This window comes from Lonchura striata, chromosome 5 (assembly GCF_050655825.1).
Source record: "Lonchura striata isolate lonStrDom1 chromosome 5, ASM5065582v1, whole genome shotgun sequence".
In the NCBI taxonomy this organism is placed as follows: domain Eukaryota; kingdom Metazoa; phylum Chordata; class Aves; order Passeriformes; family Estrildidae; genus Lonchura; species Lonchura striata.
This window is the reverse complement of record NC_140707.1, coordinates 59375231-59399278: the sequence shown is the minus strand read 5'-3', so window position 1 is coordinate 59399278 and position 24048 is coordinate 59375231. Positions and strand designations below refer to the sequence as shown.

Here is a 24048-nt window from a genome sequence, read left to right as displayed (position 1 = left end):
GGTAGGTCAGTACTTGGCAGCCACAAAGGGTTTAATATGAGAATTAACAATTGAGAAGACAATGACATCAATATGTCATTGTATAAACCCATTCTCAGTCCATATGTTTAACATTAAGTGCAGTTTGGGTATTTTCTCTCTCTCTCTTCTCCTTTAGAAAGGTTGTATTAGGCTAAGAGAAGTGTAGATGGAAAATTGACTGGGGCTTTTCACGTGAGGAAGGATATACCAGTGAAGGATAACAAACATCAGAAAGAGAGTCATGAAGAAAGTAGAAGGAAGTGTTGACTTTTTGTTTGTTTCTCCTGTTTTTTGAAGGATTTCTGTATCCTACAGACTGAACACAAATGTGGTACTCCTTGACACTGTAACTGAACTACATGGTGCATCAGTCTGTTGGGAATGCCAGGAGTTTACCAGACAGTTGAAACAATTAATTTGTAGTGAGGTTTATCCAAGGGTCTAAGACCAAAAGTACCTTTTCAATCTTGGCAAACACCAAGGTGCAGCTCCATACATGTCCTCCACTGGTTACTGGTAGGGGGAAGCCAAACAAGCTGTTTTGTCTGTTATATTACAATAATGTTTTTCTAGAAGTTAAACTTTTTTTTTCCTTTCTTTTTAAAAATACCTTGTTCATCTGTAGCATACAAATGGAAAAAACCTAAAACCTGCAGTTTAAAAACAGATGCATTTTCATGGATTTTTTAAATGTAGTCCATAGATGTTTCTCCTTTCCCACCTCAAAAATGTGCAAAGTACATTGCCACCTTTTCAGCAAAGTATGGATTTGCTTCAGCACAGGTGCTGAGAGTCTGAATATCCCTGCCTAACCCATGCTGGCTTTCAGTATGAGCTGTCTAAATGTACATTGATCTGTATTCAATGCAAATTATTGGCAAAACCAAATGAAAACATATGCATTATTTAAAAAGAGAGGAGTTGTTTAGAAAAATGGATAAAAGAGCTGAAATAATTTGGTTTCTTTTTAGATAAGCTCTAGAATATAAGTGAGAGTAAAAATTCAGGAAGATTTTGAAAAGGATTCTAGGGCTTTAGGGACAATGAGGGTTACAGTAAGTGCTAAGATTACAGACAGGTTTTTTATTTTGAGGCATAGGTCAGTTGATTGATACCAAATTGGTTTATGCCTTTTTTGCTTTTATATATTCTCTATAGTCTTTACATATATATATTTGTAGCTCCATAGCCTGTTACTGTATTTGTAGCGAGCATTTTACCTACCCATTGGACAGAAAGACAAAAGAAATTCCCCAGTTCCTCTAAGCCCTGGGGGTCCAAGGTTAGGTCCTCTGGGAGCTGTGGTCAAAATGACTTCTCAAGTCACATTTTCATGAACAAAGATTAGTTATTATCCTAGGGGGACTTTCAGAAAAGGGTAGAACCAGGGGAGGAATTGCCTTATCACCTGTCTCTAATTGGGGATTCTTGTAAGTTATGCTAATTTCCAAAAATAAAAAAATCCTATCTGCTTTATGTTATGTGTGTATCTCCGGTGCTTTTCATCCAGCATGTTGTGCCCCATAAGGATCCTTGTAAAGGTAACCCCTTTTTATCACCTAACTGTGTCTGGCTCATGATTGTAGGGCCAGTGAAAAGGCATCACTATTAGGCAGCAGGAAGAACTTCAGAACATTCTGAGATGGGTTGTTCTGTTCCATAATTCTCTCTGACCTTTTTCCCTCTCATGTAGGTAATACAAACTAGGGAGTACGCTGAATGTGTTGTTGGCAGAACAGCAAGGTGGCTCCTGTGTCCTGGTGCCTGACTGTAACCATCCACTGGCCATCTGTATCCCATCACCTTCATGTGTTCAAGTAATTTCTTCAGACTGATAGCAGAAGTTTGGTTTTATTTATATAGATATTTTTAGGAAGTGCTACTTTTAAAGAAAGTAAAAGTATCATAGCGTTGTGTAGAACAGGAGCTTCTATAAAATGTTTGGAATGTGTTTTCAGAATGCTATATCCTGAAGGCTAAGAATAGTTGGAGTAGATCAGAAAGCATGATTTTGCTTGGCACCTTCCTGACATCTGTTTTTTCATCCTTTTGTGAGTGCCATATGTATTGTGATAAGCCAGAAGAGAAGAAACTTGATATATAATAAAAATTAAAAGTTAATTTTTTGTCTGAAGTAGCAATCTTAGTTGACATTTCAAGTTTTGGTGTCTAAACTGTATTGACTGGGGGTATAGTAGCTTTAGGACTGTTACTAAAACATTCTAGAAGGCTTAATCTAGAGAGCAAAGTACTGCCTACTTTAATGTATGCCATGTTATTATATTAGGTAAACTCTTGATTTTGATAGTTCTTGCATGCTTATCTAGTAACATAATGTTTCAGGTTTGCGTGCTGAGCAGTGTATTTGGAATTCCCTGTTATTTCTGCTCTGTATTGCAGACTGCATTAGTTAAATCAGTTTTCCATTATATTTATTACCTTCAAAATCATGCAGTCAAGAAACGGAGGACTGAAACTCATGTCAAGGAATTTACTTGCATTGTTGCACAGCTGGAGGTGTTGAAAGGCTGTTCTCTGATGGGAAAGAGAAGAAAGAGCAATATTTTCCACTTTCCCCTGGATCCAAGAGACTTCAGTACTGCTTGTTGTGGCCCTTCCTTGAAGTACAGTCCACTTGTCAGTCTGTGATCTGTGTTTTGGTTGGCATGAGTGTTACTAGTGAGTTCCTTCTCACCAAGGCAAAAAAATAGAGTTATCTCTTGATCTTTGCTAATGGTAGTAGAAAATCTTGGTTTGCTATGCTTTCTTTTCTTTATGACAGTGACTCAGTACATCTGTGATGTAAGCTGGCAGGATCAGTTTCTGCCCATGATTTAAATGTTCTGTTATTTTCATAAAGAATTAATTTCTTTGGGCTCATTGAATGAGAGTGAGAGATCTGAGAAGCAGCAGGGTAGCTCCTGACTTGAAGGATTCGTTGCTGGAAACAGAGGTGGTCAGTTTGGGGCTGTTTTAGCTGGCCTTGGGATTTTTTTGTTTGTTTTAAATATCAGTATCCTTGTATTTTTTCCATTTGTGCAAATGCACACACAAACATAAAAAAAACCCTTAACCCCAAATGTATGTTTGAACCAACCCCTTATTGTTAGTTATTAAAACCTGATTTCTGGTGCCTGTCTCCTCTTTTGGATTCTGATTCTTAATAATTTGTCAAGCCATGTAGCAGCCTTTCCTCAGCTGAAATGCTGGTAAGCTGGGTAGCAATAAAAAATTTAAGTATAAGAATTTAGGAATTTTATTTTTGAAAACTGAATTTGAACTTTAGACCTGTCCACTTACTGATTGCATAAGTCTTAAATCTCCTTTCCTTAGGAAGTGAGGTAAATACGTTTTGCTTTTTCAGGTTAATTTGTTTGATACCATTGAGATGGTTTGGCTATGCAAGCATGTCTGGGCTGGCTACCTTTGCAATTCATGTTTCTCTTTTGTTTGCAAAGTCTGCTTTGTTTCTGATCTAGACCAAGTTTCTTACAACTTTCTTTGAACTGTTACTGGCCTTTTATGATATTTCTGCTCTATATTTTTTTGTTCAAGCAGAAATGAATAAAAAAGGCTTAGCTTTATAAAGGTGAAGTTGCCTTGTAGTTTGTAGTAAAAACTTTTAGAAGTGATCTGAATTCTAGACAGCACTCAAACCATAGAATACCTAACTTCTCTCACTGAATTTTGGCAAGTTAATTCAGGTATTTTTGTTTTCACCTCCTCTTTTGAGTTTAACTTTCAAGTGCATAAATAAAAGACATTTTTCAGATGTTTATATTCTACATACTTTAAAACATTTAAATGTATTTACTCTGACTTACTAACTACAGTTTTATGAATTAATAATATTAATTGATAGTATATCTTCTTTGTTCAGGATATTAGTGTCTGGGATCAATCTTAAGGTATTTAATTCCTCACTGAAGCTGTGCATTTCTGAGTAGACAAACTTGTGCTTTTCTATATCTTCATGGTCAATGGCTACTAGGCTTTTGTTTTTGGTAAAAGACATAAAATGAAAGTGCTTACAATACAAGCAAAAGTCTGGTGAATTTTTTTTAGTGACCCACAACCTTTGCCATCTTTCAATTAAAGTTAAATGCCTATATTGACAACTTGCTACATAAAGTTGTTAAGAAAGGATATGACTGCTGTTGAAATTTGTTTTGTGGAAAAAAATCTATGCTTCTCCATTCACCCCAGCTACTGAAGATAATTTTTCATGGTTCTAACTGTCCAACATAGTGCTATCTCAATCACCTCCAAGACTGTAGAAATGAAATTACTCTTGGAGATGGATAATGAGCATTAAGAAGTATACTGCTTCTTAAAGCAAAAATATCCCAAACAAGCACACATTTAAACCTCTGTTTATAACTGTGTTATTCGAATCCCCAAGATGATGTGTGTGTTTTTGTCATTTGTTCTTGCTGCATATGCTTTCCTGTTTGTGTGAAACAAAGTAAGAGGAAAATTGGAATATGAATGTTTTCTACCAGTTTAATGAACAGTCAGCATGAATGGCAGAGACTAAGGGGGAAGTGACAGAAGCTTGTTACTGAGAGCCATGGGATTATCTTTGTATCTTTTTCATTATTTCTGCAGTTACTGCCAGCAAGGTCTCATGGACTGCCTCAGAAATTTTTTGCAACTTGTAAAAAAAGCTTGTGAAGAAGCATGTTTCTAAAGAATATTGAGCTCTATCAGCATTAGCCTCAGGATTTTACTGGCACTAAAGAAAGATAGCAAACTGTAAGTGATAGGGCAACAAGAAACTGTCTGTATACTTTCAAAGATTATAAATCAAAAACTAAAAATATATCCAGGTATTTCCAGAAATGTATACCTAGTATATCCATAGGTTTATATAGTGAATAGATAAGTTGTTTGTTTTCTGTGCAATCGGTCACAAAGGCTCTCAGTTAATTAAATCTTCCACTACAGAAGTGTGGCTGTACCACCTACTGAGCAATTTGAAAGCAATGGGTTTGAGGCATGATGGGTGATGAAGCTCTGGAGGAGAAGGTGTGTAGGTTTTAGGAAAGTAATGCATTTTTGTCTTCAAGTATTTAATTGAAAAAATAATTGAAAGAATGCCAAAGACATTTATGAGCTCCCTGGGTCTTTGAAAGACGTATGATCAACTTCCAGGAGATGAGCAATTTTCCCTGTTGTAATCCTTGCATACTTAATGTTTTGTTATGTTGAAGTTAAGAAGTTAAACCTGCCTTGATTGATAGTAAGTTGTCTGGAAAATGGTAATCTAATGACTGTGTGTTGCCTAAACTGAATACAGGATAAGTTTCTAGTGACAAAATTCATGATTTGTTGAAACTGTCTGCTGACCAGTTGTTACCTCGGGCGATGAGGGTCTGCACAGAGTTACTGGATGATTTTAGGGCATGTAGTGACTGGCATAATGATGAAGCAGGTGCTGATTTCTGGCAGGCATTTGGAGTAGTGTGCCACTAATGCTACTGACGTATACATTGCCAGCTATTAGGAGTTGTTAAAACCTTTTATTGGTTAACCTTACTGCAGTCTGCTGCCTGCAGGTGTTTCCTCTGGCACCATTTACATAATTTTGGACTACACAGGAAGAAGTTTTGGGTTTGAAATTTTTATTGATCTTAATGTAACACAGTTCAGCAGGAGTTGGCAAGAGACAAGAGAAGCTGGTGTCTGATTTTAAATTGCACACTCAAAAAACTGTTGAATCCAATTTCCTTGTTTTCTGTAATGAAGGCGTTGAAGTGGCTGTCAAAGTGGATGACAACCTCCTCCTCATGGCAGCTCTAATACTCCTCTGATCCATATCAACTACTTAATTCAGCTTGCTGAGCAAGTAGAAAACTTGACTAGGTCAAGGCAAGTTATATTGTTATGTACTTGGTTATATTGTCCTGAGCTATTTTTCTCCCAGAGAGTCAGACAAGTGTCAAAGCTGTTAGAGAAGGGAAGGAGCAGTTGCCATGGGGTTCCTTCACTGAGCATTAGGTTGTCATCAGATTGGACCTACAGTCTCATGAAAACCAATCTGAAACTACTACTTCCCACTAATTAATTGAAATAATTGTACCATGTTTTTATTGGCTTTGTACTTTCTCATTTACTGTTAATAGCTGCTGTTATAAACAAGTGTGTTATGACAGTAGTTTTGTGGGTTTGTGTATAAAAAACAGCTGTGGTAAATCAAGGATAAGAACCAAAGTGAGGGGAAAATTATGCTATGAAAATTAAATTAAAAACCAATTGGATTTAACGAAACTTCTTTTGCAAGTACTATTCTGAGATATGAACAACTTTTTAATAAAAGTAACTACAATCAGTTCAGTAATCCAGATGGAACACTTAGTCTAGCTGTTGACTTGGAAAATTCACATCTGAAGTTATGCCTAGATTAAAACCTCTCATTTTTACCTAGTGGTGATTTGTAGTTATGACTCCATAGTTAGGAATCCGTATAAGAAACTACTTAAAATTCTAGGACTTATTTTCTTTTTTGCCTCAAATGTAGTGAGGATATGTTCCAAGACATTAATACAATTAGATCAAATCAATGACTTGATAACTTCAAGTTATTACATTTTATTAGAAATTAATATTTTCCTCTATCCAGTTTTCCATTCTTATAAAAGTGGTGGGGTGAGATTTTTTTTAAATTATACGTTCAAGATCTTGGGTATAATTAATAGCTTCAAGCGCTCTTCAAAATTCAGTGTTTCCATTTTAGTGCGGGAAGGGGAAATCATTGTCCTAATTTAAAAGAAACAGAGCCTCTGAAGCCAACCATCATTGTCTGCAAACAAAACCAAAAAACTCTCTAAGTTGTTTACCATGAACCTTGTAGAGATTTGTAATTGCTCACTTGAAATCAGGAGCTTTAGGACTCCACACTATCCAGAGCAAAATTTGCTTTGTAATTATGTGGGAAGTTCAAAAGTAACAACAGTAGTTGAGAGAGGTGGGTTACCTTTGTAAGTCAGGAAAACTTTGTGGTTTCTTTTCTCCCCAACTTGAATAAGATGTTTCTCCCCACCCCATAAATTTGCCTTCAGAATAGAACTGGGGGTGGGCTTAGGCTGTAGGGATTTTCCAAACTATGGTTTTGGTAGTTTTTGTTTTTCTCCATGGGCTAAATTCAACTTTATGTTAAAAATTGACTGCAGTTTTTGTTAAAACATGTAACTAAATGGTGATACCTTGCACCTGTGGTAGTTGGATATCATAGGGATATATTAGATCTTTAAGCAAGAATGTCCAAACTGTAAACCATGTGCTTTTCAGTGTTATGAGTTGAACAGTTAAGTGTGGGCTAAACGCTTGTATCCTGTTGGATTTAAAAGGTAAACAATGTTTACAAATTTTAGTTTAGTTACATACTTCAGGAATATTGTTTGTGAGTGTATGTGTAATTTTCATATGAAGTAGTAGCCAATGCCAGGAGTATTTTCAATTAATATTTCAATACTGTCAAGAGAGTTAATTAAAAAGAGAAAATTGTAAAACTTCAGATTATTTAAAAAAAAAATTGCATTCCAATTAGGGGGTACATGATCACAGCGGTGCTACTCAGAGCAGCAAAATTTTTTTCCTGTTAGGCATCTGAGGGGCATAGGCTGTATCTTAGGCTGTAGTTTGACATGCATTTTAGATGCCATTTTTGCCCAGAAAAAAAACCCCCACTTTTTCCCTCCAGGTCCTGGTATTTGTTGTTAAGCTTCATTGGGGGAAGTGTTTCTGAAGTTTTATGGTAAAGTGAATTAACAAGACTAATACATCTAAGAAACTATTTATTCTGTGTGATTTCTTTCATTCGGGTCTGACTCAGCTGTGGTCACAGATGACTTGGAAACAGTTGTGGAGGCAGCAGGTAGATGGGAGCGAGGGTAAGAGTGTGTAAGGGTGTGTAACTGTGCTGTTCTAAATGCATGGTAAGGTGTGACCAGGAAGCCTTTATTATACAGTGTTTTGTCTTGCTGCTGAGTGAAAATGAAAAAAAAAAAAGTGATAAAATGAATTTCCTGTTCTTTGTTTACATCAGAAATGTATTTCTTCTTTGATTGTTTTAGAAAAATTTGACTGTGCAACCAGTTACAGATTTTTATAAGCATATTGGAGAAAGCTGAATTGAAATACTGATCTGATGAAATGATGGGATGTAAAACCTCTGCACATGCCACATGCTTAATCCTACTAAAAGAGGAGTAATAAGGTCACTCTTCTCAGTGACAGCTTGTTCACAAGGATTTAAGGTGCTTTTCCTTTTCGTTGATTAGTCTCCGTTTCTCTAACGTCTGTCTGTGCCACAAAGTCAAACTTAAAAATTTTTAACTTAAAAATCACATACCTTTAAAATTTTATTTCAAAACTACTTTGCCATTACAACATCTTAGAGGCCTAGATGTTGTTTTTTTGGGGTCATTTGGTTTTGGTTTTTTTTTTTTTTTTTTTTTCCCACCAGTATTTGTATTTGAAGTAGCTTGAACTGCAAATTAGGAAATTATGAAAAAAGTTATTTCTTAAAATCATTGCTTAAAGAGAAGTGAGATACTTCCTGTTCAGGGTTGAGAAAGTAGTGCTGAGGAAAAAGAGGGAAATCTCCATTGAAAGTTAGACATGTAATCTGCTTAAGTCATTCTGGAAATCATCAATTATCTGCTTCTTTAGGCAGATATATATGCCTACTCAAAGAAGCTGCTCATTAACTGATAAAAGCAAATGATTAGTCAATGAAATTGAAAGTCACTTGTATTTAAATATTTATTCTGAATAATTTCAACTTTTATTATAAAAGTTTGTTTGCATTCATTGAGTTACAAATTCTTTCCAAATACATGATAGTATGCAGGGGGAAAGTTGTTCTACATAATTCAGTAAAACAATAAGGATAATGGTGTGATTACTGCAATGATGGCTGTAATGCTATTCTTCTAATTAGTCAGATGCCTGTGTTGTGAATCAGCCTAAATGATATCTATATGGATGCAGTTATTTCTAAGGAAAGCTAGAAAAACAATGTAGGTTCTGAAGTAATTGGGTAATTTTATGATAACCCTAGATGTAAGCTTTCCTAGTATAAATCTGGGTTGTTTACCAATATACATCAAAATTGAGGATATTAATGCCTCTGATTTAATGGGACTAGCTGTATTGGCGTATTAATGGTAGAGTAATTAACTTTAAAATGCTTGATTATTCCTTGTTAAAGAAATTATTTGGTATATAAAGACTTCTAGTAAGGTTTGGGGGTTTTTGGTTGTTTTTTTTTCTTTTTTTTAAATCTGAAATATCTCTGGTTTTCCAAATGGTTCATTGCATTCATGTCTCTTTTGGTTTGCTTCTAGAAACTTGCACCTTTCCTTTAATTACCTCATAACTTGGTCGAGTTCTTTGTCACTTGCATGCTCCCAGTGCTTCTTTTGATCCAGCCAGCCTGTGTGTTTATTACAGCTGCCCTTCACTTCTGTGTTGCTTCATGGATGTCTTCAGAGAGTCTGGGTTTGATTGACCTCTGGAGAAACATAGTCTGACCTGCTGGAATTGGTCATCTGCAGGGTACTGTGAGAATAAATGAGGGTAAGAAAGTACTGTTAATGCAGTACTCATCATTAAGTGAAAGAATTGAGGTGTGGCAGAGCTGCCCAGACTGGAGGAGTGATACACTGGTAACTGTCTGAGATTGTATGTGAATTTGAGTTTTGTCTCCCCCATTCAGAATGGTGGAGATGTGTTCTACTGCTCATCTCATTCTTTTGTCCTTTCCAGGTCGTTCCTTGTTAGTCACCAGGAATGTACCTGCCAGGCTGTTACTGTTTTCTTCTAGTAGGTCTTTAAATATATCCAGAGTAGAAGCTGAGCGCAGCAACAGCAGAAAGGGGGGGTAGTCCAGGCTCTGCCAATGTAGCTGCCAGTCAGCTTCACAGAACTTGGCTGCATTTTCTTCTGAAAATTGAGAACTACTGAATAAAGAAATCATCTCAGTTTTTGCTCATAGTTGCTTGATGTTGGCTACTTAATGTTGCTGCAATCAAACTACTGTACTTCTGGTAATTAGATGATACCAGGCATAATAATTGATGGTTTGGCAACATGGATGCAAACTACAACTAATGTGATAAGAACAGGAAGGAATCTTTCTTTTGCTTTGTATTTTCTATTTTTTGATAACCAAGATTTGTGGAGCTGGTAATACTGAATAAATCTGCTGTGTTGGTTTTAGGCAAGAGTCTCTATTCAAACTTGTATGTATGTGTTTGCTCTGAAAATGCAGTTCACAACTGACTGAATTAAAGTCCTGTCTATTTCAGTATTACAGAAGATAGGAACTATCTTCACCTGATGGCTGTGGACTTGGACTAGTGTCGTGTACATATGTGTGCTTTTTTAATGTAACATTGTGTCAACAATACAAACGGGGACCAGAATAGAAACAAATATAGGAATATATTAATTCTGAGTTGTGCTTAGCAGAGAGTTAATTGACAGATTTAATATTATAATAACTTAGTTATGTTGCTTCCAGAACCAAACATAGTGTCAGAAGCCCTCAACTGCACCATTTACGGGGACTTAATGCCTTTAAAACATTCTCAGGCATGAGTAATTTTAGATATTAGTATAGAAAATGGAATTAACAATAATTTCATTTCTCTTATCTTCTAAATTACCTCTATAATCATTAAATGAGTATTCGGTAAATACTGTATCCAGTAAACCACGACTTCTTTAATGTCTGGAGCAGTCCTGTCTTTTGCATATCTGGGGATGCTTTTGTATATATGCAGGAATAGCTCTCTCTCCATTCTGGAAAATGAAAGGTTAAAAATTACCTCCACCTTCATGCCTCCTTACCTCTTTTTTTTTTTTTTTTTTTTTTTTTTTTTTTTAATGATCGTTGTAGCAAAACAGCTTATTTCAGGTTTTGAATCTTTTGTTACCATTCAGTGAGGAGGAACAACTTAGATTTTTTTTTTTTTTTTAACCCACATAGTTAAGAATACCCACCACTATGTTATGAGCAGACCTAACGTTGAAAATAGGACTAAAGCTGCAGTGAACTGTAATCTACATTTGGCATTAGGGAAAGATAACTATCAATATACATTCATAAAATTCTCTCAAGAATACATATATTATCTCAATTTATTCTTTTTTGTCTTGAATTTGTTCTGCTACTGTGGAAGATTGATGGATGAATCAGGAATGGGTCTGATTTGGATCTCTGCACTGCTTTAGTGGTGCTTCCTTGCAACAGGATTTGAGCTAAGGGACCTTCATGAACTGGTTAAACCACCTTCTCTGCTAGCAGTGAAATATGTTTGACCTTGTTCCAGCTTTCATGGTTGATCACAATATGAAAAACTTTCAGAGAAGGAAAGGAAATACAAAGCTTCTCAGTAAATATGTAGATACCTATGACCCCACATATTGGGGAACAGAAACTGTGCACCTTGCATTTTGTGGATCTTAAATATTTTTATTTTTCAAATTCAGTTGGGATTCCATATTTGCTCCTAAACCTAAGAATTTGATTGAAGACATCTGTTAAAAAAGAAGCTTTAATTGACAATAAAAAGCTTTTAGAGTTACTTAGCACAAGAGAAAGTCCTCAAGTCTGTGCAAATCGTTCCGGATTTTCCTTCCGATAGCTCAGGACTGACAGTACACAGAGCAAACATGTCTCATCTCGTAGGTATTTTTTACCACTTTACCTTAAATAAGGACTTCAGCTCTTCTGTCACTACCTTTTTACCAAGTAAATTGTTGAATATTTTTGATTCAGTTTCGCTATTGTCAGTTGTTCTGGAAGGTCAACAGTGCTACAGATAACCTGTGATACAAAATTGCTGCATGAGGCTTGAAGCATGATACTGGTGAAATGTAATATTTATGGCTTCTCACCATTTTTCAACCCCAAACAGTATGCCAATATTTGACAATATTGAAGAATAAAGGTTGCATTAAAAGATAAAGTTGTTAATTAATAAGAGCTGCTGAAGTCTTATATTTAACTGTAAAGAATGAGAAGGAATGCTCATGTTCTAGTCTGAGCACATGTATTTACATAGGGGGAAATAACTATATCTTCTCCACTTTGGAATTAAGTCAGATCATTTTATGTGATGCACATTTTTTCTGCTCATATCTTGTGTGAGAGCCCTTGCAACACTTTTGGTTTGCCACAGAGCATTTTCATTGGATTGTAGAATTCAATATGATTTAGGGAAAAGACCCCTAAAATCCAGCTATCAATGTAAGACTGCTCAGTCCACACAAAATCATGTCCGTAAGTGCCACATCTACACATTTTGTTGAACACCTCCAGGGGTGTTGACTCTACCTGGGTAGCATCTTCACTTTTACATATTACATTTTCCAAAAGAATAACAAAGACAAAACAACAAAAAAAAAGACAAAAAAGAGCAACCTAGTGCGCCTATGGAAATGTCTTGGAAGTTAATCACGTATTTTCCTTCAAAAAAATAATCAGGTATGTTTTTTGGTTGTTGCAGGTTTTTTTTTCCTCTCCTCTGGTGAATTCTGTGACAGCTGAGGAGCTTTGAATGTCTTCTAAATTTGTGAGGAAAAAAGTTTCTTTGTACTACATATTTTTATTAATTTAATACTGACTTCATCCCAGTTTCACATTGAAGAAAATTTCAGTAGTGTGCCTACAAGTTTGCTTCAGGGAAAGGCCATGTGAAGCCAGGTAGTGTAACTGGTGAGAAGTTGTTCTTTTTTAGGATGAAATTAAGAACAACAAAGCATAAAATGTGGTGTAAATAATGTGCTATCTGACATAAAGTACACATTTTAAGGTTGCGCTAGGAAGAGCTGGTTTGATTTACCATTGATGATAAATACTTTTTTTGTTTGTTGGTGTTTTTTTTTTTGAAACTAGGGCTAAAATTTGAACGCTGATTCTTGGGTGGTACATAAATTGATATGGCTGAGTGCAGTGGATGTGGACTCTCATTTTAGAATTGGTAGAAGTTTTAGAGCTTGATTTACAATCCAAATGTCTGCTGGCCTTGCATCATACAATTACTGACTTCAGAGAAAGCCTTTTGTGAAGTAGGGAACTTAGTAATTTTGGGTGTTGTGGCACAGTAGTAACAGTGAACTGTTGAATACCCATGTTTTGAGGAGCTTGACTTTCAGCCCCATGCAGAGAAAGGGTTTATGTTTATGCAAATAATGGGATTGAAGTCTCCACATGGGGTTATATTCAGGGGACAGCTGCGGCTTTTACTTATCCAAAGCAAGAATAATTAATGCTTTGGAAGTGTACTTGCCTCACAGCTTGCCCCCAAATTGGGGAAGAGAAAAATCCCTGCTCTAATGTCTGCTTAATTGCCTTCCTGTAGAAAGCCATAAGTGCCTGAAAAGCTTGAACATAACCTTTAAATTAACTAAATCATCACAAGTAAATAATTTGGTACCCAAGTAAATGACCAAATGATAAATAAATTCACAGTTATCCCTACTTGTGATACCGATATTATAGTTACCCATAAATTACACATCGAGCTGCAATTTTCCTATGCGGTAAAAAACCCTCAAATATGTGGCATAATTTAATTCTAACTGCTGTTAAACCTAATAAATGTGTTTCAGACTTTTTGTATAGTTCAGATTTTTTTATATTTAGAGAGGTGTCTGTCTTGAGTGTAATTTTTTTTTCCTGACTTCCATGCAGGTTTAGGTCCTTAGATGTGAAAGAGTATTTTGCTTTCACATTTATCTGAGGCAGTAGGGAGTTTGTACTATTGCTTCTGATGTAACTTTATTGTTTGTACGATAATAAACCAAAGAAAAATAGTTGAAATACTAAGTTTCTGGAATAACAAAAAGAAGGAACAGATACGTCCTGTTCTGTAGTCACCCCTTCCCCCTGTCCTCAGCATCTGTGACCAGCTGTGATTATTGAGGTGGGATGCTACCCCAGATGTACTTTTTCTTCCCAGTCATAAACGCAGGTTTTACCTTAGCCCCTAAAGATCATGCAGGACTTGGTTCATGCTGGAATTCAGTTGTATTTGCCTAAATATTCATTATTTAGGCAAATATTCATTAATTTAATTTAGGCAAATATTCATTAAATAATGTGATTTAAGAGGCCAGTTGCATAGAACTTACTACAAAATAACTTCATTTTCAAGTTGTTAATGGTTTCAATAATAATTTAATTGTTCTAGGGACTAGTTGTTTAATTTCAAATTGTCAAAGATGTTGAAGAGCAAGAGCCTTGGTAGTCTTTCAGATTCACCTGTTGCTTATAGTGTGACAGCAAATGTTCTATTGTAAATTTCAGTTCTCCTTTTTCTGACCATCCTTTTTTAATAATAAGTTAGGTGTCATATGAATTTAATTATTTTCAAGGACTGAATTACAAACCCACAAAATAAAAATAAAACCTGTTGATATGTTCTTTATTCTCTGATATATTTGGATACTTGATTTTTGCATTAGTAGTGTTTCAGTAGCAAATAGCCAAGCTACTTGAAGATTTTGGCTGGGATTTGCAGAAGTAGCTTGTGGTTGCTTGCAGATTTCTAGAGCACTGGAGATTTGCAGAAGTGCCTGCTGTGTCACTTCTTGGATGCTTCTCTTGATGTCTTTGTAGGAACTGATTTCTATTGTTAGTGCTTTGAGTATTCATTTTGTTTGTGGTCTGCTTATCTTAGAACGGTTTCTTTCTACCTGTTAATAAAATACATGAATATTGAACTCTTAAAAGAAAAAGTGACATTTAAAAAAAGGAGGAGCCTTGCTATTTCATAAAGGCATTGATATTGCTAAAAATCAGGTTTCTAAAATGCCGCTGATTTTTCCTTTTTGTGTTTTTCGCTTGTTTTTGACAAGATCCACGGAAACTATACAGCAAAATAAAACTCTTTTAATGTGGTATAAGGTGTCTTGCCGGCTGCGGCTGCCGCACGGGCGGTGCTCAGCCCCGGCGGGGCCGCTGTCCCGGGCCGTGGCCGGGGCAGGTGCCCGCGGCCCGCCGGGGCAGGATCGCGCCCGGCTTTGTCTGGGGCGGTGCAGCAGCGCCGTTTAGATGCTAATGGCATAGACGCTGCTGCTCTGTGCTAGACCTTGACTGCATCTCAGGAATGTGGCCTGTCTGGTTTTGGGTTGGCATGCATTCGGCCTACTGTAAATCCTGCCCGCCGATCCATTGATTCGAGCAGAGGTCTTCTGGCTTCCCCGTGCCGAGGGAAGCGGTTGTGCTGGTGGAGAATTAGATTTATATGCTTTTTTTGGTTCTCAGATCTTACCTACTGGTCTCTGCTTTGTGTTTGCCATCTGCGATTTGGCAGTAAAGTAAATTTGCTCTGTTAAGCCACACGTGGCAGTAGCTTTACTGAGGAAGGTTGAACCTTTCTTTCTGTTCGTGTTTGCTTTTTGCTGGGGTATCCAAAGGCTGCATTGTTCCCTTCAGCTTTTCTTGCAATTATATAGAGAGTGGAGTGTATTTCTATATTTTTACCGTGAATGTGGCAGTTTTCTGTTGTTAGATTATTTTCTGGTTCAATGGAATATATATCTTGGTTCATATTTAGAGGTAGTGAATAAAGGAATAATGTAGACATAACAGGAACATGCTATAATAAATCTTAAGTTCTACTTACTATCTTAGAAGCAATTTGCTGTATTTTGTGCTGAAAATAAAGAATATATTTATGTATGCTGCAAACACAAATTTTGAATGTAGCCCAGGGAATTCATTTTTTGTCAGTTTATTTTGTGCATGAATGCAGTATCCATCAGATTTTCTGTGCTGCATTCCTTTTGTATTCTTGTAAAATAAAATAATAACGGTTTACTTTGTTTTCTGGAAAAACATTCTTTTGGATCTCTCTCTTAAATGTGTTGAATAATAATTTTCTTCTGGATTTCCCTACTGTGTTAGGTGAAACATGCATGGAGTGCAGGGGAGAAAAGCTGTCAATCTCGTTGGCCTTAGCTAGCAATTACTTTAGCAGAGAAAACAAAACATGCAAATATCTCCTGAGCACTTAAGGCTGATCTTTCAGATACTGACTGTATCCCTAGCTAAAAAGGGGCATATGATAGTTAGATTTTGGAGGACCATGTGCTCTTGCTAAATATTAAAATGCAAGAAAGCAGACTACCACATGGCACACTTGATTTTAATGGCAGTTCATGGTAAAATGCTCTCTTTATGTTGCCTTTTAGGTTACCTAGGGTGAAACAAAATTACAGGATTGGAGACTCTGGGAAAGCTCAGCATCAGCGTTTGAGGTAAAAATGAACATACTGAACTAATCTTGGGAGTGTCCTTTTTGTTAACTTTATGGAATTGATTGGAGGAGAAATTTTCATCAAGAGCCATTTTGTGTTTAAGTTTTCAGTATTGATTTAAAAAAATTGGACTTCACAATCTCTTTTTAGGTCTGGCAAAACTCACACTTTTAGATATGTGTGTTGTGCAAATTTTTTATTTTATAGCTTTTAGATCACTCTAGATCTGCTGAAATACAGTATTTTTGCTTTAAGTTGTAGTTTTATGTATGTGTATATTTAATATGTTCAGTATAAATATATAATATCTGTATTTTGCTAATATATCTAGAAATTCACTAACATGAATTTGTATACTTCTGGATTTTACTTTTATTTTACTATTTATTTTAAATCATCATCTTAAGCGCACAGTACTTTTACTTAAAAGACTAGTGTGCAATGAGAGAAATAGGTGTTGCTTTTTCATGAGTTGACTGTATTTCTTGCAGTTTTTAATTGAAATAGTTTAAAGAAGCTTGAACTCTGATTTTTTCAATGTCTTAACTCAAAGTGAAAATACATGTGAATGGAAAAAGCAGTACAATTACACAAACCATAGCAATTTATATCAAGCACTCTAGTTATGTATTTCCCACATGAGCTAGTAATTAATGAAAATAACCTGGAAATAGAACTGGGGAAGTATGTGCACATTTAACTAAGTTCTGATAGTAAACTAAAATTATTCATGTTCAGAGTGAACCTAAATAGTTTGTTTCTGTCAGCAAGTTGTGTTGTAAGCTCAACACATATAAATGTTTTTAAGCAGATGAATTATCACAATTAATCTTGCTATTGTAGTTCCCTTTTAAAATAATTTTTATAGTTCATAAGTTTTTGTTCTTGTTCTTTTTAAGAGTCAAGGATTACAAATTATGTGATTAATCTGCAAGCTGATACCATGATGTCAAAATGCAGTTCAGGAAGCATAAACACAGAGACTGTGGAAATTAAAACGGTAAGACTGCTTTGTAGCATGAGAGTAGCGGGTTTTGATGTATCACTGCACTGTGTTCTTCTCTTTTATATTTAAAGATGCCTCAGAGCCATAGAGTAAAGTAAATTCCATATGTGAGTTTATAGAAATTGACTGAATTTCTTTGGAAAGAAAAATGAAAGTAGCTACTGCATTTTATTCATAGAAGTTTGGATGTTTATCATGAAACTCTTGCCTTGATACTTCTTATGAAGCTTACTATGAATAGAAATCTGTTCAGTTTTTTATAAGGATGTGTGTGCTTTTCCTGTGGATCTTATATTCAAATGAGGTTGTGTTGGTGAAATATGATCAGCTTTAAAAAAAAAAAGGGGGTTGGCACAAGGGGTTAGAATTAGAATTGAATTCATATGTTGTTCCAGATAGGAGATACAAAGTAAATGGTTAGGAAAAGAAATTACAGGTAAATTAAGGTCTTAGTTTCAATAGTATGCTTCAGTTTGAAATAAGAGTTCAGCAAAAATAGGGAAAGAGGCTATCTGATTAAAACTACATAGCAGAAAATTGTGCTTTGAAAACAGGGAAGACAGAAATGTATTTAGTTCCGCTGTGCTCACCTTGCCTTGCATCTTAGATCCATATACTTCATGCTTTATCTTTTGTCATCTGCGTTAGGGAGGTGAAAGGAGTTTGCATAGCACCAGTTCTACAGTGCTGATTAAGCAACTGCATAGTTAGGATTGTTGCACTGGCCTTGTACACATCATTTTAAAAAATGAAAGTTTGTTCCAGACTCTGGCTGCATGTCTGTATTCTGAAGGAGAAATAACCCCTTACTGAATGTTTATTCTGAATGCCTCATGCACTGGAGTCACTAGAAATGTGCTGTAAAACCGATTTTTGTTTTTGCATTGTATTGCTTTACTTGTAAATGCCCTGCAGCCTGTGTGTGTTATTCTGATAAATATTGGCCTAGTCCTTTTGCATTTATCTGTATGCTCAGCTGCTATATGAATGATGACTTGCTGGCTCTGTTGGTTGAGGTGGACTGATTGCAACACAGAGTGTAGACTTTTGCCCTAAGTCCAGGTTTGGTCATAATGAACACTTCATGAAGGACTTCAGTGGTTTTCTGAGTCTGTTAAGTGTCATCTTGTACTCCATTTCTCTCCTACAAGCAGACATTTAGGAGGTGTCTGCCAGGAATTTCACCTGTTAACTGTTCTACTGCTTGAAGAAGTGCTTCAGAATCAGCTCATCCAGATGTAGAGCCTGAATTTAACTTTTGTTTTAATAAGCTCTGTAACAAAACATTTCCTAATCAACAGAAAGCAGCTATCATTGTGCTGGTATGCCTTGGTAGGCTATTAAAGACTAGTGTTTGACTGGTTATGTATCAGAAGACTAGAAAAAATAGGATTTTTGTAGTCAAAATGAATATTCACAGGGTATATTTCTGATTGTGTTAGGGAAACTGGGGAAGATGGTGTTTAAAGGAGTATTTACATTAGAGCTTTGTAAGCGTCTACTCATTCCATTCTTGGAAAGGAGCACATCTGAAATACATACTTTTTTTTTTTTAAATTTAAGAATATTGTAAAACCAAATGTAAAAATTGCTGTTAGGCAATGTATGGGATAAAAATCTTTGAAGGATGAGAAAGAAAGAATGTCTCATAAGATATGTTCTGTGTTAAAGAGAGCACAATATAAAAGAGATTTCAGATTCCTCTTGCTGAGTAATATTGACAGTTTGATGTTTGACTTTTGGACTTCTGTTTTTGGCATATAAAACTGAGGGTATTTGATTTGGGATTTTAAATTCTCTTAAGAGAACTAAAGTTGCAAGAGTAATATTAAAAAAATAGTCTTCTTTTTCTGGAAGATATAGTGTGCTCTTCTGGGCCGTCACTGAAAAAGTCAAATCCTTTTAAAAAATATACTTCTTTTAAAAGAAAGCTTAGAAACCAATATTGCAAATTCACCTGAATTGATGCAAAACCATTTCTTGCCTCTGAATGCTTACAGTGCGAGTTGGTGTGGAACATTCTCAGTGACATTTTACATTTTGTGTATTAACATTTACATTCATTTTCTACTCTGTATTTCATACTTATAATATTTTACATTTTTCTTTTTATTTGGTCCTCCTTTACCCAAGTAAGAATTCTCTGTGTTAGATCATTCAGCAAGTTAATATTTCATGTCGCACTTGAACATAGAAAGTGCTATAAAGAAACTGCATTCCAACTCTTCAAGTGTTCATGTAAGAGAATATGTAAGCAGCAAGGTTCTATTCATAGTTTTTTATAAATTGTTGTTTATTTCCTTTAGAGTAAATGGATTGTTTTTACCTCTTGAGGCTAACTTGTTTTGGCTGATGCCGAGAGTGTTTTTAGATGATAAATTAGACATTCCAGAACAAAGATGAAATTCTAAAGCATCAGAAATAATATTTGTATGACAAGGATTACATTAGGTACGTATTTACAAATCAGTAGAGAAAGCAAATTAATAGACTGCAAATGGCAGTAAGAAAATTCTGTTGCTAATTGGAGGTGATTATAGTTTTGCATTAACTTATGAATACAGCACAAACTATGCTCACAAATGGTGGTAAAAACTTGAAAGTTGCATCCCCAGGACACTACTGTCTTTGTGTACCTCAGTGTCATTCCATAAATGTTTTAAACTGTAATCCAAGCAGGAGTGGATCCAGGATGTCTCATTCCAGGTGAAGCCTCTGGTTGGTTTGGCTTGTATTCCTTAGTGCGGTAAGCCTTGAGTTTTTTGCGTGCCAGGGGATGGCTTCAAATTGGATATAGTCATGTGACTGAAAAACCTACACCATAGTTCCAGATTTATTGAAGACTGGAAAAAATTGCTATTGCATATTGTTGGCTTCATTTCCAACATTGTATATTTTTCTGAAAAGCAGTTCTTTAAATAATGGAATAAGGGGTTAATTTTAGCCCTACAGTTCAGTATCTGTTCACATAAATGTGCATTAAAATAAGAACTCTAGGTTGTGAATTCTGCTCTTAAAACTCTCAAGATTGGTGGCCATGAAACTGGAACTTTCACTATTATTCAAGTAGAACAAATAAGCTTGAGCCTTATCCAGCTTCCATAACTAGACTAGAGTCACAGGAAGTATGATTTGCTTCAGGTGTTTCTCACTCCAAATTCAGCTTCAGCAATTTCTTAGTTTCCTGTTCTATCAGATTTCAAAATAATGCAGTGGACAAAGATGGAACATCTTAAGCAAGTATCTTTGTTACCCAACACTGGCTGAGCAGGATAGTTTGGCTTTTTGTTATGCTTCACTGTTAGCTAGTTTCAGTTAGCTCATATTCAGTTTTCTGTCCACAGATTCTGAACATATGTGCTTACATCTCAGATGTTTTCAATTTAAAATCTGTTCTTCAAGTAGATGTGTTCTTTCTCTTTTTATTTCTAGATGATCCTGTTCTGCTTTTCTTTTATTAAAGAACTTAATATTTTTCCTTGCTATTGAAATAGAGACTCTAGAATGATACAATTACTGCATTATTCTGGCCTACTCCCATAATAATGTTGACATTGATCTTGTCAGATGTTATATACTTCCAGTACAAATTATAGAAATGAGGGCCAGGACTAGGAAACTTTAGTATAGCAGAAAGAAACATGGATTTGAGAAGATAACTTTTTTCTTTTTACCTGATTTAGCTTAAATTCCCTTGCTCTATATGTTCTTTCAAATATGTTGTGTCTCATGCAAGCTCAACCCAGGTGTGATTGCAGTGGCACACAATGGTGTTTTGGTATACAGAAACCAAAGCTGTAGTTCAGAATATATGTTGTTTCACAGCCTTTCCAGATAAAGCTGGAGCAATATGTAAGCATAAATGCTCTTGCTTCTTACAGCAGGATAGCTAAACTGGTATCATTGTTATTAGGTACACAGCAAAAGAAGTGAATTATTTGTAATACTAGATCATGTAATTGTTTTTTTATTAGCAGCCTTTTAAAATAAGATTGGTTTTCTCTCCATAATTCCCTTTTGGTGATGTTATATAGCTGTTTTACATGTTCCAACGTTGTATTTATCATTTGAAAAAGAAACACAGGACAGAAGAAACAGTAAACAAAGAGGAGGAGCTGCTCTCCTAAAGTGATTTATTAATAACTGAAGTGTCTGAACTTATGTACAAGAGTGATTGAGGAATCATCTTCAGCTTTTACTATAGAAAATGTTTGGATTTTTTTCCTCTGGTGTATTCTAGCAATTGTCACCACAGTGAGCTCTCATTTTAAACAAAAAGAACATGGTTGTTTTTCACTAGTTGCTCTGTGTAAGTAGAGACTGTTTCAATAAAATACTACAGTTATGCAAAAGACCTTTGTGTTCTTCAAACACTACAAGGGGGTTTGAACTGTACAAACTTTAAGATTTCTTTCAACCCAAACCATTCTATGATTCTAAGGATTTTTTTTGATTGTGTTACTAATTTGTGCTTCCAGACACTGGAATACAAAAAGAGAACCTATATATATTAAAGGACAGCTTCATCTATAAGCTTGGAGAAGGAGGTGTTGGGGGTGACACCTTTCCCTGCTTTTTTTTTTCTCCCTTCTTCCCTGTTCCTCCTGCACCTAAGCTGTCAGTTCATACAAAAGTTTCACTAAAGTTAGTAGTGCCCAGAGTTTTCTGATGTTTTCTGCTGGTGTCTGTTGGAGATTGTGTGCCATGCTACTGTCCTTGCTGTGTGTCTGATTTAATCTATCAGTCACATACTGATAAACATCAAGTACATTTGATGTGTGAACACTCAGTAGATCAGAATATCAAGGATGATCAGGTTGCTACATGCAGGTGTACAACACCTAAACTGTTCTGTGATGACTATATCTTTCCTGCCAGCTGTATCCTATGACCCAAAGCTTTTGAGTCCCAGTGGAGGAACAGCTGCTAGTTCCAAGGAGGGAATGAACCAAAACATCTTTAATTTTGCCAGATTAGAACACGCTATAAAACTATTGCTATAGTTGCATTGTTAGAATCTGCATGTGCTTGTATGCATTCTTTGAAATGCGTAGAAGCAATTTAAGAATCTACAGGAGTCTTTTTTTTTTGTATTACAACTGAAATGAATAATGACATAATACTTACTTTGTGATTTGTGTAGACTGTTGTTCTTTATTTGCAGCTAAATAAAGCAATATTGATCCATTTTATCTGTCTAGGTAATCTGAAATACTTGGGCTCAAATAGTAACTTACAGGAGTGAAAAGTAAATGGGAAGGTGGCTGTGAGTTTGGAGATCATCCTAAAGCAACTGTAAAAACATAAAATGTCAGGCATGTTCTTTACTACATCCTGTGGAAATGCACATTCATTCATTTTGAGTTTTTTTTTAGAATTTTAAGACATCTTTTCTTTCTAGAATCTTCTCACTATCACCCAAATTTGGTAACACCCAAATAAAAATATCAGACAATATTCCAGTGGTATCAACACACTTTGTGTATTAAAGAGGGACATTTTTGTTGGGGGAAGTAGGTTTATTGCTGACCTTAAATTCAAGAAGTTACATTTATCCTTGTTCACTAAGTAGCATTTACTACTGAATGTTTGTCTACAAAAGATAAATACGTTTTTACAATGGAGCTGTGTGTATAATGCTATTTCATCTTAGCCACACTGTCCTTCAGGGCTTCCCCTGCCACTTAAAGGTATTGAGACAAAGCTTTATCTGACCACTTACTGTAAAGTGAAATTACTTCTGACTCTGCAGGAGGAGCGATCATGTAGTTCTATGTATTGCCTTGTCTTTATTTTACAGTATATACCCGAGATGGAAAGTGAGATAATTGGTTTAATCTCTTTTTTTTCAGAGCTTCCTATAATTATTTAATACTAGTTCAATATCAGTGTGTAGACGTGGTCCAGATTATAATATTTAATTTAAAAATAATAACATATAACAGAACAAAAATGTTGGAACAAATCTAAATGAACACTTCTCTTAATTACAGAATTACATAATTACTAGGTTGGAAGAGACCTCTGGAAAACTAGTCAGTACCCTGTTTTTGATTTAAATGTACTGCTTCCTTCTTTTACTCTCTTCAGTTATTTGTGATAACCATTACTGGTTCTCTCTTAGATAGCATATTATCTTATTTATTTTTATTCTTTACTGTACATCTGCAAAACTTTAACAACTTTCCTATTGTTTCAATTGTTAACATTTCAATGCAATAAAATGATAATTACCTGTTCCTCATGCCTTTTAAATGAATTATTAAATATGAATGCATCATTAATTTTATGCATTTCTCAACCCATATTGATACTAAAATTAATATAGAGCTTGTAGGAATTTTGAGGAAAACTAATTTTTGAAGATAGTGTTTTTTAATAGGGTATGTATCCAATTTAATTAGGGAGTATTCAGAATTTCTTAAGTTTCACATCGTATGTTTCTGTATATTTCAGCAATATTTTTCTATATCATCAGGCCATAATCACTTTCCCAGACTATAGGTTTTTATGTTGTGGGGTTTGTTTGTTTGTTTTAGTTGGTGATTTTTTGTTTGGTTTCATTTGTTGTAACCTTGATCATTCCTGACAAATAGCAAATGTTTTAACACACACACCTCCCTGGATGAGGGCTTCATAGCCTCAGTAAGAAAGTGTTCTGCAGTGTTCAGTTGCCATGAAGTTCTGAATGCTTTGTTTGTTTATGAATGCAAGTGTCTTTATGGAAGTTGGTGATTAACCTGGTA

The 24048-nt window shown here is 35.4% G+C and overlaps 1 protein-coding gene across 6 annotated transcripts in view; it reads left to right on the top strand.

The window, feature by feature from the left end:
* Positions 1 to 24048, top strand: part of DICER1 (dicer 1, ribonuclease III) — a 63105-nt gene that overhangs the window by 1603 nt on the left and 37454 nt on the right. For 5 of the 6 annotated variants that reach the window (XM_021549683.4, XM_085580680.1, XM_031504918.3 and 2 more), the window contains exons 2-3: positions 16231 to 16296; positions 17196 to 17296. The gene's annotated coding sequence lies outside the window, so the exon portion shown is untranslated. Of the gene's footprint in view, positions 1 to 12711; positions 12737 to 16230; positions 16297 to 17195; positions 17297 to 24048 lie in introns of those variants that run through there. The other variant, XM_085580681.1, reaches the window with a different exon arrangement.